The sequence below is a fragment of the Oryzias latipes genome, chromosome 21 (genome assembly GCF_002234675.1).
Source record: "Oryzias latipes chromosome 21, ASM223467v1".
Lineage (NCBI taxonomy): Eukaryota > Metazoa > Chordata > Actinopteri > Beloniformes > Adrianichthyidae > Oryzias > Oryzias latipes.
The window spans coordinates 15,640,065-15,666,939 of record NC_019879.2 but is presented as its reverse complement, the minus strand read 5'-3'; the positions used below and the strand labels follow the sequence as shown (position 1 = coordinate 15,666,939).

The following is a 26,875-nucleotide window of genomic DNA, read 5'->3' as shown; positions in this document are numbered from 1 at the left end:
GAGTCTGGGTGTCATCCTTGACAGTACATTATCATTTCAATCCCACATCAATAGCATTACTCGGTCAGCCTACTATCATCTACGTAATATTAATCGTCTCCGCCCCTCCCTTACCATCCACTCCGCCTCCATTTTAGTTCATAGTCTGGTCACTTCTCGTCTCGACTATTGCAATGCTCTTCTCTTTGGTCTTCCCAACAAAACTCTAAATAAGCTCCAGTTAGTCCAGAATTCAGCTGCCCGCATCATCACCAGAACCCCCTCCTTCCATCACATCACTCCCGTTCTCCAGCAACTGCACTGGCTTCCAGTAGCCTTTAGGATTAAGTTCAAGCTCCTTCTCTACACTTTTAAAGCCCTCCATAGCCTGGCTCCCTCCTATCTCTCTAATCTCCTCCATGTTAACACTCCCTCTCGCTCTCTTCGGTCTTCTTCCTCTCTTCAGCTCTCTGTCCCTCCGGCCCGTATGGTCACCATGGGGAGCCGTGCCTTCAGTCGCTCTGCACCCCAACTCTGGAACTCTCTCCCCCCAGACCTCCGTAACACTGACTCCTTTCTGATCTTTAAATCCAGACTCAAAACCTATCTGTTTAGGCTTGCATTTCCGGAACACAGTTTCTCATTTTCTGTCAGCTGATTTTACTAATGAATCCAATTTATTTATTGTTTTTAACTTGTGATTTTATTGTGTTTTACCTCTAACTTTGTAGAGTGACCTTGGGTGTTTTGAAAGGCGCTTTTAAATAAAATGTATTATTATTATTATTATTATTAAAAAGGAGATCTGCAAGAGTTTGAAGATGAAGTGAATGTTAAGATCAGTATTATGTGTGTTTAAGTGAGATGAAGTGTGTTTCGGAGGTATTCCATGTTCAACAGACTTACAAGTATGACTGCTATGTATGACCTGGCACCATTGACTGTAGGGCCACTCCCGTTCGAGTACAGCGCCACAAAGGAAACGGCAATAAACTCGATGCTTCCATCTGGCATACTAATAACACGAGCTTAAGTAATATCCAAATTCGAACTCCATTGGCATTCTATAATACGAGTTTAAGACATCCTAATTTCGAGGCTTCTACCTGGCAAAATATAGTTTTCACACGACCACAATCCAAGAAATTATTTCCTTTCTGCTGCTAACATATTGGTTGACTTAAGTCTGAAGTCTCTTTGGAACACGGAGGAGGTCCACAGCCCAATCCCATCCAGTGCAGAAATAGGTACTTGGAGTGCAGTCGTCGTTACGGCACCAATTCAAGGAGTGCAGGCTCCGGAAGCGATGCATAGATAAAGACAAAAGCAGTATCAGTCTTGGCAATGAATATATAAATAATTTAGCAAAACTGATCAGTTTTAGAATGTTTGAGAGAAAGGGAATAAAATTGGTTTTAAAGAACAAATCTGAGAAAGTGAAATCAAGTAGTAAGTTTAAAGAGAAGGTTCTATTTGTTTATTCACTGCACCGCACCATAGAAAGCCATCAGAAGAACAGATTCCAACAGAGAATCAACAGTGAAACATGGAACTCTCATGTAATCTTACCACCAAAATTTTTTATGCACCCATGGTAAGAGAAAAGTAACCTTTTGTCATTTACGGAGGGATGCACCTTTAGAAGGCCATCGAGGAGCATGTGAATGGAAGGGTGTCAAAGGACCAAGGAGATTCGTAGGATCAAGTTCGACATCACACGTAGCAATGGACTGCAGCTCGGCTGGATTTGGTGCTCTGTACTTGAAATCAGCGGTTCTCAAATAGGTGGACAACAAAAGCAGAGACTACTGAAATATCAATTGGCAAAGGGGTGTCTGGTTACTGCAAAGGAAAAACAATTTGAGATCCATGAGTGATCGTAGGTTTTGATAGTATTTTAGCTTGGCTGAACCTCATGTATTTAGAGGTGGAGTACAACAAGTCTCTAAATGAAGATGATCTTAGTCGAGTGTCATCTGCTTGAAAGCAGGGCAGATAGAGGATTGGCTTGCGGACACAAAATTTAACCCTTGGAACTGAAGCTAGAGAGTGTCAGTGATATTGTTTCTATGGCCAGCGATAAAATTTGCTCATAGTGTCAAGTTATTTAAACACTAAACCATGTCAGACGATGACGCATTAAACTATTTTTCAACGAACTTCTTGTAACAACCTTGTAGACCGGGGATAAAGGAGGAAAATTGACCACCAAATAATCATCAGTAATGTGCAAAACGAAGGGGAGCCCATAGGATTACAAAAAGTCCAGCACAGGACTTCTGACAAATGTAGGCGAAAACATGAGGACCGTTATGACAGCCGAAAGGTAAACTGATCAATAACATTTTGAGCGCCAACTAACGCCAAAAAGACGCAACTGGGAGGGATAGAGAGGCAGAACAGTGAGAACATCTGCGATATCCGGCTTCCCCAGCCATACATTGCGTCAGGTGGAATCAATCATGGAGATTGCATGGTTAGTCAAAGTGCAAAGAAACCAAACAAAAAAAAAAAAACGGAAGGATCACTAGGAATTAGGCTGCTGTTGCCCAGAATGGATGAATGAACTGCGGGGCGCCGACAGGTCTAATATACGTTGCGTCAAACCTGAATACTTCCGAGAGGCCACCCTTAAGGGCCGACTCGAACACGTTGCCCTGGAAAGAGCCCATCCCATAGCCCCCACAAATCAGCAAGAAACCCCTAAACCAGGGGTCGGCAACCTGTTTTACTCAAAGAGCCATTTGGGACCGCCCCTAATAAAAAAGAAAGCACCCGGAGCCACAACCCGTTTTGACATCATTTTATATATAATGCATGTATATATTATTCAAAGGTGCTCATTACGTCGATCGCGATCGACCGGTCGATCTTCAATGACATGAGTGTAGATCCCGGGCCAGAAAAGATTAAAAAAAAAAAAACTTCTTTAAAATCCACCACCCAATCAAAATCCACACTGAGAAGGACAGGACTTGATTGACACGTAGATTGGCCAATCGGACATCATCTGAAGCATACATCGCTGCAAATGCACATTATGTTCTTTAAAAGATGATCCCGCGGCGGCGTGTGGGAGGAGCTACTGGTTCTGGTCTGACCGCTGCATGGAGCGATGTGTTTATCAATGCATGGTAGATACTGAGAATGTGGAGAGATCAGGTTTATTATTTTGAAGAGTTCTACTTGGTAATCATGTTTCCATTTTTGAGTTCCTAAAACCATCCCAGAGAAAGTCTCTGCTTCAACTCCCGCAGGGAAAGCTGCATCTCAATCTGACGCCCGTGTCTCCATCTTTCTGACAGGGTTTGAAGCCAAAGCCCCTCCTCCGCCTCTTTACCTGCTTTTCCTCTCTACCTGTTCACCTGTTCATATCCTCTGCAGCTGAGATTTGTTTCCCCCGCGCTCCTCAGTGTGTCCTACACAGAGAGCGCAAAATACGGCAGTCCGGGCGCTCCAGCGCAGCACAAGGATGAAAGAGCCGGATAGAGCGGGTTAAAAAAAAGAATAGAAGAAGGCGGCCTGCTGAAGAAATATTCAATAGTGTACACATTTTATTATTAGTCTGAACTATCTTTTATTTAGAAAAATCTTTTATTTTATCAGTCCAGTACGGAAAAAAACATCAACAAAAGCTGTGTTGGGAGGTTTTTGGCTGGGTCTGGCGGTTTTCAGATGACTTTTCGTCTGGAAACCTGTGACTCTATCTGGCAACGCTGGCACGAACTCTCAGTCTGTCATCAGTCTCTGCCCCGCGGTACGTCAAGTTCCCGGCAGAAGATCGGAGTATTTATTGAAGCCGCCCCGCGTGTCTCCTCCTGCTATCAGCTCTGCAGTTCTCGCCCGATAAATACGAGCTCATTACAAAGCTGTTTTTTACGTGGCTCGCGCTTCGTACGGAGCCAGCAGCGCCTTTGAAATGCCATGAAAAATGAACAAACTAAAATAAAATTTAATTATTATAAAATACTCATAATTTCCCAAAGTCACAGGGAGCCACAACAGAAGGATGAAAGAGCCACATGTGGCTCCGGAGCCACGGGTTGCCGACCCCTGCCCTAAACCAACCAGAGAGAGGGAATAACAAAATATCTGTTAGGTTGAGAAGACGGGGCCGCACGCAAGGGTGGCTGATGTTAGTTCCCTGAAGGCTAGGGCTGGACTCCCTGGGGAACACAGAGCGAGATGACTGTCCACACACCAGCTGGCCCCAAGGGAGGAAGGGTGGAGCAGAATCAGACGCTGAGCATGCGGCTGTGACGACACGAGGATCGCTATTTTCAGATCAAGCAAAATAAAATGAGAAAAGGAGCCACAGATGCTGCAAAAAGAGACTGATGACAAGTAAAATGTCCACAGTTCAGAGATGTCCAGCGAAGGACCAATCCAAACGCTGGTTAACTATCGAATGTACACAGCAGCTTTAACAGAAAAGAAACAAAACAGAGAGCCACCATAACAGAGCCAGCATCAAATGATGGCCAAGATTCACATCCGGCTCCTAAATAACATACATCAACAGAGAAATACTCCAAACGCCACAACAAATTCAGCTAGTATGAGAAACCACCATCCCCGAAACGATACCCGGACAACGCAGAGCCACACAGCAGAAACCGAACCAGGTGCACATCATTACGTTCAAGAATAGGAACTGCAATTCCCAGGCTCCTTAGGGGCGTTACGTCACTGATGACCGGGTTGAGCAGAGAACCAGGAAGAGCCTCGAAAAAGCCTCAACACAGAAAAAAAAACACAGGAAGAGGACAGCATGGCATGCTCACCATAGGGATTCCGGTGATCACGGCATTCAAGAGGGCCCAGACATCTCCCGATCGAGCGCCGCTGACAACCCGAACACTGTAGGACACGCCCCCTGAAGATGCACGCCGAAGATGAGACTGCAGCAGCGCTGAAGGACACGCCGGGAGCAGTCTCATCTGCCTGCTGAACAGCCGCAAAAGGAGGGGCAGATGCTGGGAAGACGGATGCCCCCACACAAGAAGCAGGGGGACCAACGAGTACGAAAAAGAACGGGGGGAAGACATATGACGCTGAAAAAGCGAGAAGGAGAACAGCGAGCATGGAGAACCGGTGACGAACACAGAGCTCGCGGAAATAGAAGCAGAGGATTGGACGCTGAAGTAGGAAGTAGGACGCTGAACAGGTGAGTTGATTAGACTGAACCGCCAGCAGGGAGGAGTAACCAGGTAAACGCACTGCTCGAGTTGCCTGCCCGAAATACTCCCAGGGTCGTTCACTTTCATCAAAACAATGATAAAAGGATCCTCCAGTTTTTTTTTATTATTCCCCTCTCGGGTTGATGCAGGACAGAAATTCTTCTAACTGGGCCACAGACACACAGATTTAAGGTTAAAACAGCCGTCACAATCAGGGGAGCTCCTGCAGTAAATGGTGAAATTGACCGTACTGCGAGCGTCCCTGAATGTCCTGGTAAGCCCAGCTACTCCCTGAACATCATTCGTGTTTTCCATGATGTGGCAATGGAGGACGTTCAGAGTTGACTTCAGTTGCTCCACAGCCAGAGAGTCAGTGCGTCAAGGCCAGGCGTTGGGCAATAGTGAAGTTGACATGCGTCAAAAGAGAGACGGTAGATGCGAATTTAACGTGCGAATCGCGTCCGGTGTGAAGGCAGCATTAGTGGCCGTCTCCTCAGCAACCACCGTACTAAAATAACAAATAAAAAGTATTGTACTTGATTTTGATACAGACGTTCAAATTTGGTCACAAAAAAAGTGTACTATCCTGACAAAGACAGTAAAGTGTAGGACTTCCATTATTCTTTCTTTCATTGCTTTGCCCCGCCATCACAATTCCTGGCCAATGATTGAAGAGATCTTTAGTCACGTGGTTTTGTTTACAAGCTTTGGTTCGTAACAGAAATCTCCGGTGGACGGCAATCTGAACACAGACCAAACGCAAAGTTCAGGACTTGATTCGGACCAACGAATTTTTTCAGTCTGAATACACCCTAAAAATAAACTGAACCCTATGTGTCTTTCTATTTTGTGTATTTATGTAATATAGGTTTGATGTCTTTGGTGACCTGGTGTTGTCATTAGTGCTGGGAAAATGAACTGTATTGGAACATAACTTGATTTTCATGCAACCGTTTCAATCTCATGGATGAAAATGACTGATTTGAACTGAGAGACGCCATTGATGTATTGGACAAAATTCCAACAGTTTCCTTCCAACATGTCATAGATTTGCCACCATTCTCTATTAGATCCAAAGTGTTTAGACTTTACACCTAAATGTAATCTTTTAGTAAAAACATTGACCTTTGGCTGTAAACATTTAATTTCTTGGAGACACAAAGAAGCAGCACACATTGGTCTTAGAATCAGGTTGGCAGAATGTTGCAGAATTTCGCAGCGCACACTGACAGGTTTTCAAAGACAAAGCAGAGTGAAAGTGAGACATCGTGACTTACAGCTAAGGAGAGAGCCCGTGGAATCCAAAAAACTGTTTCAGCAAAAACAGCACATTCAGTTTTTTTCTATGGGAAGTGTGGAAGGAATAAGAATTCTGACTGAGCTCTCAATTTCAACAAAATAGTGATTCTGATTGGAATCACTATTTTGTGCACTTTCTCAACTGAGGATTCAAATTTTCTCCACCACTATATGATTTGTTTTGTGCAGTTTGCGCAGTCATAAGCTGTAAAAAAAGAACATGCTTTAAAATGTATAAATCCCCCCTCCCCCCACCCCGCACTATTTTCTGTTTTGGGCTTTTATTTTGAATTTTGTTTCGTTCAAAATTTTCAGCCGGATAATAATTTGGAATGAAGGTTACGCTGTTTTCCTTCAAGGCATGAATTTGAATTATGGAATTAAATTGAAAACATAATAGTTTTTACAGATTATCATATATTTTAGTTATTGCAACATTTTAAATTGTTATTGCATAATTCATTTTCCTCATTACTACACCAGTCAGATAACACAAAGAAAATAAAAAGCCAATAAAATGGCACAATGATAAAACTAGAATTAGGTATTAATTGAAAAATACTTTTTTATATAATCAACATAGCTGTAAAAAATTTTAAAATTTCTTTTTTTTTTTTTTTTCTGGGCTTTTTTAAGGGGTTGCTGCAGGATGTCAACCGCCTCGTTCAAACGCTTTCCTCTGCATCCATCACAAATCTGGTTTCCCTGGCTCTATCTCCACAACATTTTGATGTTTCATCCCTGATCTGTCTCCATTTTGCATTCATAAATCTTGTTGGTGGCATTAGGGGGTTAGAAAGGAACTTACTCAGCAGCTGAGCTTCCTCTGGTGGAATGATCACACTGGAAGCGCTGCACAAATCAATATTCACACTTCACTCCAAGATTCCCTATTTGCAAAACACACAGGCTGGAGGGTGTCAGGTAACATTGGCTCCAGCTGGTTTCCATGGAAACAACCCAACCGCTTCTCGGAAGTTAGTTCAGTTTCCTTTCGTCAGCAGATGATTGCTGAGTCATTATCTCCCAGTGTGAACCCTCCTTTTTTAAGTCTCAGATTTAATGTCACGTTTAATAAAAAAAAAAAAATAATAATAATAATAATGAACGCAAATCTGATCCGGATGTTGGATTGGTGGACTGCAAACACAAACCGGTGCAGCACAAATCGACACAAAAACAGCACAACAGCCTCCGCCTGCGCACAACGCAGCGGCGCATCTCTCCCAGCGAACCTCCACACAGTATTTCCACCTTTTTTCTTTTTTGCATTTGCATTTCTAAAATTTTTGTTTGCAAAAGATCTTCTAGTTTGGCGTTGCGTTCACTGTCCGATCATAAATCCATCCAGCTGTGGCGTATTTGAGGACCCACCTACCTGCAAGAAAAGGAGAACAAGCCAACAGCGGAAGAAAAGAGGCAGAGGCTGCGGTTAACCACGGAGAGGACGGGGAAGGTCCATGTGGAGGCACGGAGACACGCAGGATCCGCCAGGATGCTCCGTGGGACCACGTGACCGTGGACCTGACTGTTTCAAGTCCTCGATGGACGCGCTGCTGCTTTGTTCATAATTAAAATACAAGCAAAAAACAAAAACGAATATAACATTGAAACTAACAATAAATATTTTAAAGCGAACTAAACGTTTCAACAATTTCCTTTTTTAGATAGAAAAATAAAATAGAATAAAAAACAGAATGCAATGGAATAAAACAGAATAGAATTTAATTACAGACTCGAGGTCCAAATTACAACATCCTAAAAAACAAAAGAATTAAAATACAAGTACAAAAAATAAATAAACATTAAAAATAACAAGAAATCTTTGTTTTTTTAGGATGTTGTAATTTGGACCTCAAGTCTGTAATAAAATTCTATTCTATTTTATTCCATTCCATTCTGTTTTTTTTATTCTATTTTATTAACTGTCTAAGTAGGGAAATTGCTGAAATGTTTATTTTGTAAAAAAAACAATATTACTTGAAGTATATATCTTCTAAATATTGCTGATCAACAAATATGCAAACTTAATCAAAAAATTACAAAATAAATGTAAAAGTACATTTTTTGGGGGGTTTTGTTTGCACTATTTTTTTCAAAAATGCATCTTTGAGTGTTTCTTTTTTCAAATTGTTTTGAATCAGGAGCAGATGAAAAAATGCTGTCGGAAAAAGAGCGTATTTTTGATGTAGAAAATGGACGAGCCACAAGCTCTGTAGGAGCTAAAGGCCCAGAAACTATTTAACTAAGTTCTAGCTCCTTTGATACACTGAGATGTGCGACGCCAGAGTTGATTGACGCGCCAAGCGGGCTGTCGTTTCCTTATACGACGAAGAAAAATGAGTCTTTCACTCCGATCAACTTTGCATTACTTTGTTTCTTTTATTAATTTACACTACTGAACGGATTGGACTACTCTTTTGCTTCATCTCCCGCACAAGTGGTCAAAAACCATTTCTCCATCTGGCTCATGCACACCTGTGTGTGGTCAGATCATCAACCAATTTATAATTGACAGCAAAACTTGAAAACAGCGACACCCACAAACATTCTAGCGCAAACATTCTAGCAAAGCATTGTGGGATTTGTAGTATTCGCGGTACAGTATATACCGCGGGCCAGCTCTAACGCACATTTGATATGATCTCGCATGCCAATTATAATTACACTGCGAGCCAAATGTGGCCTGTGGACCTAAGTTTGACACATGTGACCTAGACGCTGAGCTAGTGGCTCAAAACTGTACGGCTGGATGGCACTGATTTTGCTCACCATTTAAGTTGCACCGCTAATGTTAGGTTGGGGTGTAAGGGGCTGTAGGCTAGTGGGAGAGACTGTAAACAGAGAGCTCACAGTTATAAGGGACAGGAAAGGGGGAACGGGGTTGCTCCACACCAACAACTCAGAGGGGAATTTCTAATGAACTCGTGCCGCTCCGCAAAAACTATAGAAAACAACACAAGGTTTTGGATTTTGCCTAAAAATGCCATAATTATAACAAAAAGACCACTGGAAACGCTTTTACAAAATATGTAGTGGGACTTTAAAACCTATATTCTCATCACCTTTGACTTAACTCATATTTTACCATAAAGTAGGACTCATATCTGGATAGACAGTATATGTTAGCATGATATAACTTACAAAGAAAGGTGTTATTGTTTTTTTTTGTGTCAATGTGCACTTTTCCCCATAAATATGGTGAAAGAAACTGAGTTGTTGTACTTTGATCAAGTACTTTTTTTGTTAGTAATTCTAAATTTAGATTGGCCACACATCTGAATTGCTGACATGAAAACACAGACAATAGAAAACTTCAAAAGCCAAAATCTACTTCTACACAATCTTCTCACATTCCCACCCACCCTCTTTTTTTTTTTTACAATGCCATCTCTCTGCAAACTGTGAATCAAATCGTGACAGTACACGCTGCCGCTTCTCTCTTGTGTCACTACTGTTCAGTGCATTAACAGCTAGCGTGTAAAAAGAACTCTGCTGGGATGAGCTCTGCAGCATCACACTCTGCAGAGGTGAAACTATAGACCTTTGCAGGGACTAGCAGAAGTTTTATCAAGAATTTTCTTGAGTTCAACATGCAGAGACAAGACACAACGTTCATAAGTAATTCAATCAGCGAATTTATAATTAACCTTCAAGCAACAGATTAAAAAAAGGGGGTTTTGTAAAGGTTCCTGGTCCAAATTCCAGTTTGGTTTTGATTTGAAGTTTGCATGTTTTTCCTGTGCATGTGCATGGGTTTCCTATTACAGTCAAGGGGTAGATGAATACATATTACAGTGAAAATAATTACTGTGCAGAGGTAATTGGGTTAGATTGAAAGAACAATACCTGATACACAGTGCCCTCTACTGGTCCGTTTAGGAGAAGAAACAGAAAAAAAACGAATTTATGTAGATACTTTAACTCATACGTTTATGTGAACGTATATATATATATATATATATATATATATATATATATATTCAAACAATTTGTTAATTGTCCACATGTATCTCTCTCTTTGTCTTTGTGTGTTTTGTTTTGATTGCTTGAAATTAATCACTACTAATATTTAAACAGTGTTTTGATGTTTTTTTATACTCATCTATATACATTTGTAATAAAAATTGGACTAAAAATTCGTAGAAATTTTGAAACATCTGGACTCTTATGTGACTTTAAGCACATACCTTCTTTTAATTTGGTAAAATAGCTGTGAAGCAGACTCATCTAAAAACATGTAAGCAGTTTAGCTTTACTCCACTAGAGGGTAGAAAAAGTCAAGATATGGAAAACCTAAATTCTTGTCTGCAAAATGGACTTCACTAAGACCCCTTTTCCTAGAGAAAGCCTAAAGTATAATTTAACTAAAATCTAAATCTTCACTATTATAAGGATTAATATGGTTAATACAACGTAAAACATGGAACATCACTGTAAAATGGTTAGATGGTTTTGTTTTTCCTAAATGTCCCTGAAACACAAAAAAGAAAAAAAACATTTTTTTACACCCTCCAAAGAATAAACAACATTTTGGTAAAGAAAAAAAGCTTTCTTTATGGGCCATATGCCCAAAACTTCTATGAAACTTACTAGCATGAATTCATGATGACTAAAAAAGCTCTGAAGTGATGTGCTGATGTCTCAAATGTTTACAAATTAGAATTATTGCTTGAGATTTCTCTAGTCTTTTGTAACGGTTGTTTAAGAAAAAAGCTAAAAATGTTTACCCTTGTGCTACCCTAGGCACTTTAACGTTGGGAGTTGGGTCATCTAGACCCACTAGACAGTGCGCTGAACCTTTTTTCTTCAATGAATTGTGATCTTCACTGGTGTCCATGGATTACATGAAATCTTTCCACCTTCATCAACATTTGTTATGGTAGGGAGAACACGTCATTGTAGAAGGCCCGTACACACCGGGACGAATATTCACCAGGTGTTATTCGCCAGCGTTTTTCGCCACGTTTTTTGTGTTCACACCCAGGCGATTTTCGCTGACGATGAGCCGAGCGAACATGCAATTTCATTCCCTGACATTAGATGGCGCTTAATGTAAAACAGAAATACTCCTGTACACAAGGTGGCACTGCGCAACTTCACGCTTCTTAAATTCGCTTTTCGCTCAGAAGAAGAGAGCAAGTATTTACGCGCTTGTCAGAATAATACAAAGAAAACATGAATATTTCAAGCACCAGTAGCTCCAACTGGTGCTTGGTTTGGGGATATTTTAGAATGTCCGTCATTATTTCTCCGCGGCAGTGTAGACGCTACTTGGCGTCTACACTGCTCAGCAAGGCAGTTTTGTTTTTGAGCGCCCCCAACTTGTGTTTTACTGTAACTTCAGATGCTCAGACACGTGTGCAAAAGCGCCATTCTCATTGGTCGAATAGATTTCGACGCGAGGCTTCAAAAAAAAAAAACGAACCCGAGGCGGGGTTTTTTTTTGACGCTTTGACGCGTGGCGTTTTTTCGCGTCGGTGTGCACACTCTCATTGGTGCCCTTTGTCTAGTCACGAGGCGTTAAACGTCGGCGAAAATCGCAGGCGAAATTCGTCCCGGTGTGAACGGGCCTTGAGGGTGGGGTCATAGGATAGCACAAGGGTTAAGGGGACCGAACGATTTGTTTTAAATCTGTTAGTGGCCACCGGCCATTTGGATGTTGCACGGTGGCAGTCCAATCCAATGGCAGGAAACAGCGCTATTACTGACTGATAAGAGGTTCTCCAAGTTCCCCAGAATTGTCTGTTGTTGTCCGCGGGGATTCGACAAGGGCTGTTAAGAAGACCCAGAGGCCTGACGAGGACCTGACATCATTCTGGCGATCCCGGCCACTGTGAGTTCAAATGGGGAGACTGTGTAGGTACCACAACGGCATTGATCCTGCACAAAATTCATCATGCCATTGATAGCACCAAGGGGACTCCGACACCTGCGTTTTGACGAATTACGGTTGATTCTGAGAAGAATAAGAAGAAGACAAAACATTGTGCTTTCTTCACTACTCCTGCAAGAAGAGCAACGCGCACAAGAAGGGTGAAGAAGAAGAAGAGGTTATTGGGTGAGGCTGTGGTTGCAGCGCAGAGTGGTGCTCTGACAGTATATAAACAGTTCATATGCTCCCGGCAGCTAATCCTGAAGATTCTGTCAAAGCTTCCCCATCACGTGGTGGCAGACAGTTGTATTTGTGACTGTTGCATCAAAGAGCCTCTCCGATCATCTGTGTGTTTTTAAAATTATGATTATACTGTTTTTAGCCAAAATCAAAAAACATGTGTCGTTTCTAGGACATTGTTTCTGCAGAGCAGCACTCATTCTTAAGAAATTTGCCTTTGAGTTGTGGACAGTGAAATGCTGTTGGTGTGGAGCAACCCTGCCCGCCTTCACCTCCCTGTTGCTCAGAGTTCTCTGTTTACACTTTCTCCCACTAGTTTAACCTCTTACACCCCCAATCTAACATGACTGGTGCAACAAAAATGGCGAGCAATACCATTTTTATAAAATTTCATGGACCTAAAACAATAGCGAATTTTCGACATCACAATGATACTTTTTTTGAACCAACCTTTTTTCATCTGCTTCTGATTCACAATGATTAAAATAAAGACATACAGTACTCAGAAATGCAATTTCGAGCTTAAATTTCCTCATATATGTCGTCCATCATGAGAAAATGCCAGAAGAACATGTTAAAAACACCGTTTTTACCAAAGTCAATCTTTAAGTCTAAAAGGTAAGCAGTGTTTAACAAGTAATGAAATATTTTTTATTTCATATGTGCCGGGCAAACATCAAAGATGCCCTTTCAGTGTAGAGAATTGATTTATGTAACAAAATATTTGGTTAAAATTTTTGCAGTCTGGAAAACAGATGTTCCAAATGCGAGCTCATGCACGGTGAAGCAGTTCAGAGAAAGAAAGACAAATTGTTGTAGATTACACGCACAGGACACGAAGTTTCTGCTTGTATGGTAGTTGGAGCGCTCACTTAAAATGTTTTCACTCACTCTCAGCTTTTTTGTCTTTATGTAACCAGAACGTTGTGGCTCAGAGGCAAATGATTGAAGGTATTCCAAATAGAAATGACTCTTCCAGAACAACACTCTTCTTTTTGTTCTGGTGGAAATCTGGTTGATGTCTGGCAAGCAGCACAACAGTAGGGTTTTGCTGCATTAACCCTTGTGCTATCTTAGATGACCCCACCCTTGACGTTTTCTCCCTACCATGACAAAGGTGGATAAAGCTGGAAAGATTTCATGTAATCCATGGACACCAGTGAAGATCACAAATCATTGAAGAAAAAAGGTTCAGCGCACTGTCTAGTGGGTCTAGATGACCCAACTCCCAATGTTAAAGTGCCTAGGATAGCACAAGGGTTAAAATGCTGCTGTAGTCCAATCCGACGTCTCTAATCTGACGCCGTAGTCTAATCTGATGAGGATTAAAAACCTTATATCTATCTTGTGATGTGATCTATCTGCCCATCATCAAACTAGACAACAACCAATATCTTTAATGTTTTGCAATAACTTTTAAGCACATATCAGATGCTTTAATTTTTTTTCTTTAGCTTGTTTTCTTCCTGGGCGTCTTGGAATTTGGTGGAAGCTATTCATTTAATGTGTGCAATTATTCAAAGCAAGTCCAAGCTGGATTATTCTGTGATAGCTCTCACGTCTCAGGTAAATTGAAGCAGATCAGAACTTTGTCTTGAGCTACGTTCACACCAAACATGTTAGGTACGTGTGTATTTATCCCATAGTGTTCAGACTGGACAAATAGGGAGGGGCTTCTTCTTTTTTTTCTACTGGGCAGCTACGCGGTAACATAGATGACCAAGGACTATTGATGACATCGAGCGTTAGTAGCATCCACATTTGAAGAAACTATTTTTGCCATGACTGTCAACTTGGAGGGATACATTTAAGAGGGTGGAAAAGCCGAAGGGATAGGGAAGCAATTTGGACTTTGCCTTCAAGTCACATAATTCCGGCCGGGCACAAACCTCAAATATAAAAAAAAAAAAAATATATATATATATTTTTTTTTTACTTGGTATTATGAGTCAAGCTTGTGAACTCCAAATGTCCATGCTCCTGTAAGTCTAAATATTTATCCTTTTAGTTTTTGTTGATTTTCTTTTAGGTTTGGCAAGAAGCCCTCCTTTACCTCATTGCTTTTTAAGAGGATACACAAATTATAGGGAACACAGATGACAATGCGAGAAGTGCAACACAAACCACATCTTCTCCATTTTTATTTTTGCTCATTTCAGTTTAAGGCTCAACTCCCACATAAACCCAAATCCGGATTTACCATACAAGTCAGACAGCTGGAAAGCGATTCTATGAACACTTTCAAACTGTCCCAAACTCCCAAATGAAGCTTTGTGTGATGTAGAAGAGCAGGATCATATCTCTCCAGGCTAAACAAAGTGTTGCATCATTAACCAGTGTGGTAGTGACTAAATCCTGGAATATTTTTGCAGCAAAAGCTGACAGAATAGTAACAATCTGTAATGTTGGACTGAGGTCAAAGGCAGAAAGCGCAGCAACTTTCAAATTTGAGTTAAAAAAAAAACCTTACACCAAGCCTAGCGCAGTGATGTTCAAAAAGTGCTTTTTTCCCCCATTGCATTCCATCAGTTTTGCCATTCAGCAGCCTCATGGGCGTAAACTAATTCAGCCTTTACTGAAAATGGCTGGGACTCCAGATCAGCCTAGGACCATGTATAGGAGTGAAACAGGATCCCAGGCAGTGACGTTACTGTTGAGTTCCCATGTGGGGACAATCTGTCTTTTTCTTCTTGAAGTCCCTCCCTCGTTTTCATACATCTCAGGTTACATTCTGTCGGACAAGATTAAAAAAAAAATGTGAGAGGAAATTTCATCTGCAGCCATATTTTACAACAAAAAGAGTCAGGTTGGTGGCATCATATTTATGACAGACAGGTTAATTTAAAAAAATAAAAGCAAAACAAAACGGAAAAAGTGCAAGCAAAAGTGCAAGTCTGGAAAGGTTTTGAAAAGAAAAAAAAGAAAGGAATATCAGGAATAATACTTACAGCAGACAGGCTATACAGACCCTGAAGCAGGATATTAGAACTTTGATTTAGAATAAACTTAAGAAAAAATATTTAAAATTTTAACAGAAGATGAAATAAGGATAGACCTGGAGAAGATCCTAGGTGACTGAAAACAGCAGATTGCTTCTGGTTTTTGCCTTATATGTTCTTTGAAAATGTTGAAGTACCATACAAAAGATTCCAAGATTCCAAATTGGCCTGATAGAAAGAGGTTGTGTCTGTTTTATTGTAACATTTCTCTTTCCATATCACAGTGGTCTGCAACCTGCGGCTCCAGAGCCGCATGTGGCTTTAAAATTTTTGACCCCTTCATTGTGGCTCTCTGGTTAAAGAGGTTAAGAGGTCTCTGGTTAAAGACTGTAAGTAAGTAAGTAGTAAGAGCGGACTTACCATTAGGCAAAGGTTGGCGAATGCCTGCCCCCCCCCCCCCAACAATAGAAATTCATATCCTAATTGTGGAAACTGCTGGTACTCCTGCCTGACTTCCCATAATCCCTTTGTTTACACTCTCCCCTGCTAGCATACAGCAGGGAGCTTGTTGCCTGCCGATGAAGGTCCTACATCAGATATACAACCTTTTTTCAAACATATTTTTGCTGCTCCTGATTCACAACAAGTTGAATAAAGAAATACTCAGAAAAGCTATATTAATTTTACTTATCTTTATTTTTTTTTTATTTTAATTTTTTTTTAACTCGTCCTGTCCAACAGCTAGGCAGGCAGATGAGAGCTGAGGGCCTCTTGTGTTGGACATATTTTACTTTAACAAGAGGGGTTATTAATCTTCAGACAATACCAAAGGTATGACTGAATAAACCCCTTTTGTAATTGAGGACAAACTTTATTCATTTCAACCATGTTTGAAAAAAATCAGCATAGAGCAGACAGGTTTACTGGTTGTTTATCATTACGGTACGGTTCAAATGTAGTAAAAAAAGGGCGGGGCCTGTTCGCACACACTCAAATGTTATCAACACACCTGCTAGCTGCAAAAAATGTTCACATGTCAACATGTACACAAAACAGATAGTGTTCACGAACGCATACCTATGCCTTTAAACCAACTAGTGTGAAATCTTTCATTCATTCAATCATGCAAACTATTAGTGCAAAGGTGAGCTAACACCTGTGCTCAGGTGAGTGTTTATGTTCTTCTAAAATGGATGGTGGAATGTGAAAAGAAGGAGGAGGAGCGCCCAGCCACCCCCACACCCAAACCCCCGCCGCAGCAGCAGCGGCAGCCGGAATTCCCCCAACGCCACACGGGAACAGGCAGGGAACAACCGCCCCCCGGGCGACCAAGACCGCCACCCAGGCCAGGGCCAGCAGGACCGCCGCGAGGCCCACAGAGCCAGAGAGCAGGGAGGCGCGGAGGGAAAGAGAGCGCCGCCCCAGCCCAGCCAGGAAAGCAGCCCCTCCGCCGCGCGCTTATCTTTATTTATGTTCTCCATCATGAGAAAAATGCCACAAAAACATGTTGAAAACACCAAAAACTTAATTTTTCATTGGAGTGGACCCTCATTTGTTTCTACAAGGGAATTGGGTAACAAATTAGCACATTCAATAAATTCAGTATTATTTCCCCACGAAAAAGAAGAATGTACATAAAATAAATGTCTTTAACAATTAAATGTCTAATTAAATCAAAACATTTGGTTTTTTGACATTAACTATGTCTAAAAGTGGACAAATGAAGAAGTTATCCAAGGGATGTTTGAGCCTCTGTAAAGATTAAAAATAAAAGACTAATACAATTGCTGTGGAGGGCCCCTTGCCATTGTTCACCTGGGGCCCCAAAACTGCTCAGTCCGCCACTGGTCTAACTAAAACATTTTGACAGATTTTTGACCTCCATGTACCACACAAAATCAGTTGGAGGTCAGTATTACGCACAACCAGAATTAAGGTGCATTGGATTATAAACCAGGTTTTTAATTTTTATTTAAACAAATTTTACAGTGTGCCTTGTCGTTCAAAATATGTGGTAAGGGTCACTTAATTATGTCAGAAGTCAAAGCTCTGTTTCCCCCTCTTGTCACCAGCAAGAGCCATCTCCAGAGTTTTATCCTCACTACATCTCTCAGCAATCCCAGCGCACACTGTATTTTATGTACACCTGACTCTCATTTCACCTAATTAATCACAGCATACTTAAACGCTGCACTGGGCCTCACTTATTGTGAAGCATTGTTTGTGCCACTCTACCTTCATTACCAAGTGTTGTATTTGACCTGATCTTCCATTTCTTGACCCTGTTTCTGACTCAGCTTGCCTGCCGCCTGCCCCGACTCTTGTCTGGATCCTGACTGCCCTGTCTCTCCTCTGATGATCTCATGCCCGTTAAAGACCCCTGCCTGCCTGACCCTGATTTAACTTTGTGGACTTTTTTCTTCTTTTTTAACTTGTCCTGTCCAACAGCTGGGCAAACAGATGAGAGCTGAAGGCCTCTTGTGTTGGACATATGTTACTTTTACAACAGGGGTTATGAATCGTCTGACACACCAGAGGTATGTCTGAATAAACCCCTTTTGTAATCGAGGCCAAACTTTATTCATTTTAATCATATTTGAAAATGTTTTGTGTTGGACCGGATGGAAAAGGAAAGGAGGGAAGAAGAGAGAGGGGGGGATAGAAGGGCGATAATAAAAAAGGGGGGGTAAAACCATGAAGCAGCATAAGGCAACAAGTTTCTGGATGGTTATACCCCTTACAGTGAGGTTCAATGTAATATAAATCTATAAGGGCGGGGCCTGTCCACACACACTCAAATGCCACAAACATACCAGTTGGCTCCAAAAATGTTCACATGTTAACATGTACACTATACAAATGATGTTCCCACACGCATACCTATGCCTTCAAACCAACTAGTATTTTTGCAAAGGTGAGCTAACACCTGTGCTCAAATGGGTCTTTATGTTCTTCTAAAATGGATAATGAAATGTAAAAAGGAGGGAGAGCGCCCAGTCATCCCCACACCAAGACCCCCGCCGCAGCAGCAGTGGCAGCCAGAACCCCCCAACACCTGCACGGTAAAAGATAGAGAACAACCGCCTCCCCAGACGAGCACCCCACCACCACCCAGGAGTTCTGGTACGAGGCAGGACCCCCCAAAGAAGACGCGCACTCCAGGCAGCCACCCACCTGGCCCAGAAGAGTGCAGGGCGGGGGCCAGCCGTCTCCGTCCAGGTGGATGACCCCCAGGGGAAGAAGGGGTCCACAAGAAGTGTTGTAAACATGGCCCGACCAGGCTCGCCCGTAGTTCGAAATTTGGCGAGGCTCAGCGCTCAGGGGCAGGGACCCGAACCCACACCACAGGGACACGGACACCCCCAGGCTCAGATATAATGTGATCCTCGGCTCTTGGTCTTGCCAGAGAACTCAGGGATCCCTCTGCCTACATGGAGAGAGGGCTGCCGGGCCCAGGAAGCCAGCACCCAAGGAACACGGCCGCCGCTGCCAAGGGCCTGGTACCCCCTACCAGGAATGGGGTAAGGGATAGATGGTCCTAGGTGGTTCCTTATGAAATGCATGTGTGTGTGTTTGTGAGGGCGTGTGTGTGCATGCATGTGTGTATGTGTTGGAGTGTATATTTTGAAGGGTAAAGGGTGTATGTACTAAAGGGGTCCAGTTAAAATTGGCGGGCTGGGCACTGAGAGTCCATCTTCTGATTACTCCCAGTGATGTCCCATCACCCTCCCCACCAAGGGGCCCTAAACTTCTACGGTGCAGTTGAAATTGGCGGGTAGGGCGCTGAAAGGACATCTGCTGCTTGCTGGCAGTGATGTCCAAGCACCCCCCCTACCAAGAGTGCTACATGTCTAAAGGCCCGTACACACGGGACGAATTTCGCGCGCGATTTTCGCCGACGTTTAACGGCTCGTGACTAAACAAAGGGCACCAATGAGAGTGTGCACACCGACGCGAAAAAACGCCACGTGTCAAAGCGTCAAAAAAAAAAAAAAAACGCCTCGGGTTCGTTTTTATTTTTTGACGCGTCACGTCGAAATCTATTCGACCAATGAGAACGGCGCTTTCGTACACGTGTCTGGAGCTTCTGAAGTTACAGTAAAACACAACTTGGGGGCGCTCAAACACAAAACTGCCTTGCTGAGCACACATACCAGCGAAGAAGATAGACACCGAGTTGCATCTACAGAGCCGCGAAGAAATAATGACGGACATTCTAAAATATCCCCGAACCAAGCACCACTTGGAACAACTGGTGCTTGAAATATTCATGTTTTCTTTGTATGATTCTGACAAGCGCGTAAATACTTGCTCTCTTCTTCTGAGTGAAAAGCGACTTTAAGAAGCGTAAAGTTGCGCAGCGCCACCTTGTGTACAGGAGTATTTCTATTTTACATTAAGCGCCATCTAATGTCAGGGAATGAAATTGCATGTTCGCTCGGCTCATCGTCAGCGAAAATCGCCTGGGTGTGAACACAAAAAACGTGGCGAAAAACGCTGGCGAATAACACCTGGTGAATATTCGTCCCGGTGTCTACGGGCCTTCAGGTGCAATTTAAACCAAGTCGGGGGGGCTATTCTATACAACAACAATGGAAAGTGGACCACTGCCAAGTAGATCCCCCCCCCCCCCCCCCCCAAAAGGTTCATTGCAGGCTGAACCCCCCATCACCCTGATAGGAGACTACATAAGGAAGAGGGTAAGTCGGGGACAGCTGGTAGACTGTCCCCCGTTGGTAAAACAGCCCCCCCCAGCCCAGGTCCCCTCAGCCCAGGGGCCCCATCCCCCGAAGTGCCGACCCCATACCACCCACCCCACACAGAGAGAGAGCAGCCAGAACTGGCGCCCCCCCAGAGCAAGCCCCCAGGCACCGTCCCTGGGAGAGCTCTGGTCAGGCCTCGAACTTTGTGGACTTTTAGCTGAGCTAAAAAACCTGCTGCATTTGGATCCAGCCGTCTGCCTGTTCTTGTGAAAAATTAGAAAAAATGAGTTTGCTAATTTACAAGTTTCTGGCTGAGATGCACCACAAACTGTAAAATAAACCAATCTGTTTCAATTTTTTAAATGATTTTTTTTATTTTCATTTCCATAAATCAAAATAAACCAAAGATCATGCACAGTTCTGATGCGGGGGAAATGAACGGGAACAGAAGAAAACTTTTTTATCTGTCCCTTTTACATTTAATGGACAAACACATTTTAGAGTAAATATAAGAAAAACACATTTTCATGGATACAATTAACCCTTTAGCTATCTTAGATGACCCCACCCTTACTTTGATGTGTTATTCCCACCATGACAAAGGTGGATAAAGGTGGAAAGATTTCATGTCATCCATGGACACCAGTGAAGATCACAAATCATTGAAGAAAAAAGGTTCAGCGCACCGTCTAACTCCCAATGTTAAAGTGCCTAGGATAGCACAAGGGTTAAAAATATATACATATAAAAATAAAAACATACAATAAAAACATTTAAAATACCTATAACCAAACAGGTTTACATTTCTGCAATATAGCATATAGGTATGTTTGATTATTATCAATACAGTATTTTATTTTATTTACATTACGTTTCTGAGTGTCTTGCCGAGCATCTCAAGATTTTGCAGCTAACAAGTCACTGCAGGCTTGAGATAAGTGCACTCCATGAACAATTGGCAAGGAAAGTAAACACATCATCATGGCCTTAAGTCACAAAAAGACAGACAGATCTGTGCAGGCAGAAGTGTGCAGCACATCACGGCCTTCACGACCTGTACCAACCACAGCCTGACATGAAGAGCCGTCATTACTCAGCTATCAGCTATTTGTTACACAATGTCCCCTTAAGCTAGCCTTCCTTCTTCTTTCCGCTCTGCAGCGACTTCCTGCTTTGAGCTCTCTGCATACATGATGAGGAGTCTGCACAGGCTTGCAGCTGGCATTATGCAGAGGGCATTTCCAGTCAAACAGACACAATGCTGTTGTCAAAGGATTCAAGGGAGTCTGAGGAGATAACATGAGTCCTGCTGCAGTTTTTTTTGTGGGAAGGAGACTGACAACCAAGTCATAACAAAGAGGGAGCTTCGAGTTTCACTTTTCTATGTGGTGTAGACATGATGTTGTGTTTTGTGTTTATACTTCTGTGTCTGAAATGACTTAACACGTGATGGGGCTTTTAGTCCCAACTCATCATCCTCCTCATAAGTCTTTGCGCCCTCTCTCCCCCTCATTTTGTGTCTAGGAGAAGCATGAGAGGTTTTCTTGCTTGCTGTGTCACAAACTCCCAGTTTTCCTCATAAAACGACACAGAAATACAGCAGTTGCATTAGTCACAGACAGGATGTTCTGTTCTCACCATTTTTCCTCCCCACACATGTAGTTTTGAGACTCCTTTCACAGATCCTCCATGCAGATTTTTTACTCTTTTCCTTTAATGGGATTAGACATCATGACTCATAGACCTCAAAGTGATAAATTACTGTGGTACATTCCAGTTTGAGCTGGATGGGGGACCCCACTCGCCAGACACACAGGGGGGCATTTACACATCTGCAGAAGCAACTGGAATACGAGGGGTCATGATTCTTTCCATCCTTGGTTGTGGAAAGAAAAAAAAACACATCCTAATAAAAGTATGACATCACAGGATGGGGATCATTTTCAAGAAACAAAGTTCTGCTTTTGGTCTGATTGTTGAGAAGAAAGTAAAAAGTCCCATTTCACTTAGTTTCTCAAACTTTCTCCAAAAATCGACATATCGCGTTTCCATAGGTTTTTCCATATTTGTGTTCCCAAAGACTGCAGAACTCATTTGTACTCACCCTCAGTGTGCTGTAAGGGGAGATGGTTTTATTGCCCAAACTCCACCAGGCCTGGAGAGTTTCTGCTCCTGCATGCAGAACTGCTCCCTATTTGTGGTCACACGGGTTTGGAAGAAATCTACGTCAGCTATTATTCCAAACTCTCCTCATTTACCAGTTTCTTAATGGAAGTGCACCAATCATAACTAGCATTAAACTAGCTGACCCTTCTGTGCTTAAACGATGTGAATTGTTCATAGAGAGACAAAATAATGGTGGGCAACTACAGGCAGCTTTCAGTGGGACGGAAATATTTCAAACCATATTATCATCTAATACCTCGAGTGACTTTGTGATCATTGATGGTTCATTGTAGGATATTTTGATAAAAATTGGAAATTACTTATTTGAAAATTCATAACATGTGACTATTTTATATTCTTTGTTAAAATTTCAAGGCCATTTGTTGATAAAATTGGCACTTTTTAAAAGTTTTTACTAAAGTGCTTTGCAACAGTGACCATGTCACAGTGACCATGTCCAGTTCAAAGTCGTAATCCGGATTAAATTTAATTCACAGGAGCGTCAACTAATTATGCTTTCAGAGGCAACATACGGGACAAGTTAGCCTTGTTTCCACTGAGCGGTCCGGTCGGGTACGACTTTTTGAGCATTTTCATTATAAAATATACCCATTACCCAGACAAAATCATCCAATTTTTGGGCCCCTGTTGGTTGTAGGTTCATAGAAAAAAGGACTTGACCAGTTAGGACACAGCTACTGTTGAAACCTAATGATTAGCTGAAGGTCATTACAACAAAAGAAAGCGCTAGGAAAGTGGCTGTATTCCTCTTTTCCATCTGTTATCCTCTCTCAAACAAAATTAATGCCTTGTATTCACAAAGTACCAAAAGTGGAATGAATGAGCTGCTGGACGACTTCCATTGTTCTCGTTAGCTTCACACCCACATATGCCGTGATGGTCTAAACTTGAGTGGAAACGCTCACCTGAATTTGCTGGACCATTCTCAAATGGGGCGGAGCAGTTATGTGGTCGAATTACAGTAACACGACCACATAATAACTTATAAATAATCAATCAATCAAATCTTTATTTGTATAGCACTTTCACATCTTCCAGACATCCAAAGTGCTGCACACGTATAACTACACTAAAACCATAGGTAAAATTCAAAGAAACACAGTAAAATGATAATAAAATCATCAATAAACAAAAAAAAAAAAAACTGTCTAATTATCATTCTCTCTGGTGTTAAAAGCCAATGTAAAAAGATGAGTTTTTAGCAGAGATTTAAAATCGTTTAAGGATCTGGCAGATCTCATAGACAGGGGGAGACGATTCCAGAGTTTGGGAGCAACCACTGAAAACGCTCTGTCCCCCTTGGTCACCAGTCGAGTCCTTGGAACCTCTAAGGCTACGTTCACACTGCAGGCTGAAACGACCCAATTCCGAATTTTTTGCCCCTAAGCGGCCCAATTCCGATCTTTTCATGACAGTCTGAATGACACAGATCCGATCTTTTCAATTGCGACCCAGGCCCCGTGGGTTTGCCGGCCTGATTCCGAATTGTAGCCGTTCTTTTCAATTGCGACCGCCGTCTGACCGGCCAGGCGACTTGATTCCGAACTGTACGTCAGCGACACGCAACAAACGTCATCATTTTGCGTTAAAGTAGGCAGGAACGAGAACGTAAACATCAACCATGGTGGACGATGCTGCTGAGATCAGTCAGTGGAAGGGAAGCGAGATCCCCGATTGGATTAATATTTGGGCTGATCGCTCTTTTCAGGCCAAATTCCAGGGCTCTTATTGCAACTGGGCGGTTTTTGAAAAAATTTCCAGATAAATGGCAGAGCGTGGTGTTGAACCTTTCCCGCGATAACTTTTTTTTCTTTCTCCCCTTTGACCGTGCTCAAGCGCGGGGGACCCGAGGCGATCCTCCTCCTCCTCCCTGTTCTGATCCTTAGATTCTCCAGAACGGGTTGATAAAGAGTCCATAGCATTTATTTTGGGGGAAACCTTCTTTTATTACCGTCCTCCGTAACACACAACATGAATGCGCGCACACACTGCCCCCCCCCCCCCCCCTATTCTCTATCGCGGCACGCGCTTGCACACACGCGGGCGAGCGGCTCCAACACATACACATTTCCATTCCACAACAGTGGGTACAGACGATCCAGACTCCATTGCCTTCTTAAAATGAGAAGATTGTAATTGTGCTGCTCCTTCGTGAAAATAAATTTAATATTACAAAAAGAGCTCCGCTTTTGAAAACACTGTTGTTGACATCTGCTCCGCAAACAAGTGACGTCGTTCACCGTTGAGTATTCTTCTGGCTTCTGCGCATGCGGGTCTCGTTTGGGTCGTGTCACGGTCACACTGGAGATCACAAAAGTTCGGATTTACTTGGAAATGTGAACGGCCTAGCAAACAATTCGGATTTTTTCAAAAAATCCGAATTGAGCATTAAGCCCTGCAGTGTGAACGTAGCCTAAGAGCATCTGGTCTACAGATCGCAGAGCTTTACGAGGACAATGGCTCTGCAGGAGCTCAGAAAGATAAGGAGGTGCCAGACCATTTAAACATTTAAATAATAACCAGCATGTAACTTGTTTTAGAGTATAGAAATAAAAGTACACTAATAATTTTTTAAAACAACATAATTGTATCTCTTAAAAAAAAACATGGATCATTGGATATCTGTTCAAAAAATTGAATATATTTCTTAAAGATAAATTAAGGCACTATATTTATTCACAAATTATCCTAAACAGCTGAGGTGACTGCTGACATAGAAATGGAGGTAGAAATGGAGAGTATGGAGGTAAGAGCAAATAAATCAAATAAGAAAAAAATATATATATTTTATTTTCCTGTCCTGTGTACAAAATATATTTAATTTAAAAGAACAATGGTAATGTAAGAGCATCTATTTTCCTCAAAACTCCAGCTACTAGCTAAAGCTTGTCATTTTTCAAAGTACATAATGTAAGGAGGCATTTTTTAAGCCATACTGAAACTGTGCTGCCAAATGTTTTAATTTACCGAATAATGTTTGCGCAAAATACATTGATTATGTTGTAATTTGCACAGTTTCCTTCTAATGAGCTGGACTAAAGATCTGCAAAAACAGTCCTCGAAGTTTTCTAAAAGGAGGACAGACCGCTTCCTGGTCCACATTTTCACACTTTTTAAACCGTCAAAGTTCATGGATAAATCTGTTCAGGATCATAGAAGAAACCAAAGATCTGCTCGTGGTCAAAGACTAAGGTAAATTTGGCAAAATGAACGAATTTTGTAGCTGTATAAGACACAGCACAGGGGAAAATGATAGACAATTTCAACAGCCTATTAGGACGAAAAACACAATCCACTGTAAAAAAAAAAAAAATAATTAAAAAGAAAAAAAACATGCAAAATTGAAAATAAATTTGCATGCCCCAAAGGGCAACCCAAAAGGCCAAATGTATACATATATATATATATATATATATATATATATATATATATATATATATATATATATATATATATATATATATATATATATATATATATATATATATATATATATATATATATATATATTCGATTCTCGATATGGACTCGATATACAAGAGCAACCATGGAAGAAAACAGTACCCACCATGGAAGCAACGGTTAAAGGCCAAAATCAAGGCAACTCGGAAGGATGTGAGTAAGCTGACAGAGGCTCAAAGAGGTACAATGAGAAAGTAGGTACCTAAGAGATACAGCCAAATGCCCATACCTGAAGCACTGGAAATTGCCAAACAAAGGCTCCTAGCCTTGAGCAGCCGCCTAAAGAGGTACACAAGAGACAATGAAGCCAGACGAATAAACAGGCTCTTCGCAACTCAACCTGCAAAAGTGTACGCTCAGTGACAGGGTCAAAACAGCTGAGCAGACGCACCAAGGCTAGAAATTGAACAGTACTGGAAAAGTATATGGGAGAAAGAGACAGCACATAACAACAATGCCCAGTGGCTGGTCTCTCTGAGAAAAGAACATACATAACATAACATAGCAACCTCCCTGAACAGAATCCAGTAACCATCACAGTGGCAGACATCCAAGAAAGAGTCTCAGGTATGAAGAACTGGACAGCACCGGGCCCTGACATGATACATGCCTACTGGCTAAAGAAGCTTACCGCACTCCACGAGCGCCTGGCAGCACGAATGAACCAGCTGCTAAGAGATGGGACTCACCCCGAATGGCTAACGGAAGGGCAAACGATCCTGATCCAGAAGGATCCCTCAAAGGGTGCAGTCCCATCCAACTACCGGCCAATAACCTGTCTCTCCACAACATGGAAGCTCATGTCAGGCATCATTGCAACCAAGATAAATAGGCACATGGATCAATTCATGAGTAACACACAGAAGGGCATTGGTAGAGACTCCAGAGGAGCCAAACACCAACTCCTGGTCGACAGAACAGTCGCTCAAGACTGCAAGTCACGACACACCAACCTGTGCACAGCCTGGATTGATTACAAGAAGGCCTATGACTCAATGCCATACACATGGA

The 26,875-nt window shown here is 42.0% G+C and overlaps 1 protein-coding gene across 3 annotated transcripts in view; it reads right to left on the bottom strand.

Moving 5' to 3' along the window:
- Positions 1-8,023, bottom strand: part of slc4a3 (solute carrier family 4 member 3) — a 71,058-nt gene extending 63,035 nt beyond the window's left edge. Inside the window, exon 1 of one of the 3 annotated variants that reach the window (XM_023950912.1) lies at positions 7,267-8,023. The gene's annotated coding sequence lies outside the window, so the exon portion shown is untranslated. The remainder of the gene's footprint in view (positions 1-7,266) is intronic. The other 2 variants (XM_023950911.1, XM_023950913.1) reach the window with 2 other exon arrangements.
- Positions 8,024-26,875: the final 18,852 nt, after the last annotated feature.